Source organism: Grammomys surdaster, unplaced genomic scaffold (genome assembly GCF_004785775.1).
Source record: "Grammomys surdaster isolate TR1022 unplaced genomic scaffold, NIH_TR_1.0 126086, whole genome shotgun sequence".
In the NCBI taxonomy this organism is placed as follows: domain Eukaryota; kingdom Metazoa; phylum Chordata; class Mammalia; order Rodentia; family Muridae; genus Grammomys; species Grammomys surdaster.
The window spans coordinates 1,756,356-1,758,757 of NW_021620894.1; the positions used below are offsets into that span (position 1 = coordinate 1,756,356).

Genomic DNA, 2,402 nt, shown 5'->3' on the forward strand with positions numbered 1-2,402 from the left:
CTCCTCTGTGGAGAAGTCTGGACCAGATCTCTTCCCAAGTGTTACAGCTCTTACAACAGAAACTCTCAGACAATGGGATGATTTTTGCACACCTTTACTTCTCCCGAGCAGGGCTCTTATATACAGTTTTGGGGTGGGTTAGGGTCTGGCAGCAGATAACCCCTATTGGCTTGATCTGAGAGCTTGGAGGTACCTCATCTACATGTGGGAGAGCCTGAGGCACTGTTCCCACATGACTGATGACCATAGACCTCTCTGTGGGAGGGGCTGTGGAGGGCTGAAGCTAAGTGAAAGGAACCAGGGGTCCAGGAGCAAAGCCAAACACCTACCTACCGTCTCATTAGGATCCAGGGTTCAAGGCCTGTGCTCAACTGAGAGCCCAGCTACCTTTCACAGCCCACCACCCCACATGTCAGGGAATGTTAAGAGGTGTTGGTAGACACTGGAGTTATAGCATTTACAGTGGGCTTCTCCTTCATGGTCAGAACTCAAGTATTCCAGCTTCATGACTTTGTGACACTGGGGTAGGGGATTAGTCTCTCCATCCATCATTCTTGTTCTTTTAGTTTTAGCATATCACATGATTTCAATTGATACAACAGTAAAGACAAATCTCCAGCAGCAATCAGCACTGTATAGTGTTGCTGACTTTTTGAGACTCCCGTTTTGGGTTTAATAATAAAGACTGGAAGGCATCTATATAGTTTAACTCTGTGAACCATTTTGCTGAGGCTAGTCTCCTGAGCTAACCATTCAAGCTCTACCTGACCCCCATGCCACCTTTTTTGCATGGTTCTCAGTCTGTCTCCCTGCTCTGTTCTCTCCCAGATCCAGCCTCAACCTCCTGTTAGTACTACACAGAACTCCTCTTTAGCAAGTCAATTTCTGCCTACCAAAACATCTAGGAGTTGTTAGGAAAGACTCATCACCCATGCAGTTATCAGCCATACTTGGTTTGCATAGCATTGTCTTGTACTTGTTATGCAAAGATCCTGAGACTCCTTCATAAGAATAACCCCATAGAACCACAAATAATCACTGGCAAAATGGCTGCTTCAAAGTTTAGGTGCCATAATTCCATATTCATGTCAATTAAAACTAGTGTGCTAAAATTCTGCTACAATACTGTCCAGGTATTCACTTCCAATTTTATTGTTATAGGGAGGGCTCTAGTGAAGGAAGACAGGAGGTTGGAGAAGGCTGATTCTTTCCTAGTGTTTTCTTCTTCTCTTTATCTTGTGATATTTTTCATAAATCATCTTGAAATTCAGTCAATGGCTTTCTTAAAAAAATTAGCTTGTGACTGTAGCAGCTGATTCTGTATACATAGTTGGAGCTAGAAAAACCTTTCGTCACAGATGGAAGTAACCCATAACTGAGTGTGGATCACCTTCTAATACAACTCTTTTTCCTGTGTCCACAGATTCCCATAGAGAAAAATGGACACAGTAAATGTTTCTTTGGTGACTCAAATCATTCTGGTAGGATTAACAGAGCAGCCTGATCTTCTAATACTCCTGTTCTTTCTGTTTCTAGCAATGTACCTAGTCCCTTCATTGGTAATTCTATCTTTGATAATTCTAACTGTGCTGAACTCTCACCTTCACACCCCTATGTACTTTTTCTTCTTTAACTTGTCTTTCATAGATCTCTGTTAGTCTTCTGTCTTCACTCCCCAAATGCTGATGAACTTTATAACAAGGAAGAAAACAACTTCTTATATGGAATATGTGACCCAATTCTATTTCTTTTGTTGTTGTTGTTGTTGTTGCTGCTGCTGCTGCTTTTTTTTGTTGTTATTTCTGAATGTTATGTACTGACTTTGATGGCCTATGACTGGTATGTGGCTATCTGTAACTCACTGTTGTATAATCTTGTCATGTCTCTTAAGTTATATTTGAAACTTGTTCTTGGTTCATACTTTATTGCATTTTCTGATGCTGTAGCTCACACTGACTGCATGCTGAATCTGATGTTTTGTGATGCCAACACTATCAACCACTACTTCTGTGACATTCCCTCTTTGCTTCAGCTCTCCTGTATAAGCATGTATGTCAATGAGCTTGCAATTTTTGTTGTTGAGTGCATTACTATCATTTTCCTTCCTCAACTATATTTATTGTCTATAGCCTCATCCTCTCCAGTATCTTCTCCATCACATCTTCTGAGTGTAGACCCAAGTCTTTCAGCACCTGCAGCTCTCACATTGCTGTTTTTCTGTTCTTTGGTTCAGTGCAGTTGTGTATTTCAAATCCTCCTCAGCTGGGACTGTGAATGAAGAAAAAATTTCTTCTGTCTTTTATACCAATGTTGTTCCCATGATGAATCCCTTCATCTATAGCTTGAGGAACAAAGATATCAATGTTGTCCTCAGAAAAACTCTGAGCAGAAGGGACTTTTGA

General features: G+C 41.1%; 1 pseudogene; it reads left to right on the forward strand.

Annotated features, from left to right (window-relative positions):
- Positions 1-1,439: 1,439 nt before the first annotated feature.
- On the forward strand, positions 1,440-2,402 carry LOC114611260 (annotated as a pseudogene).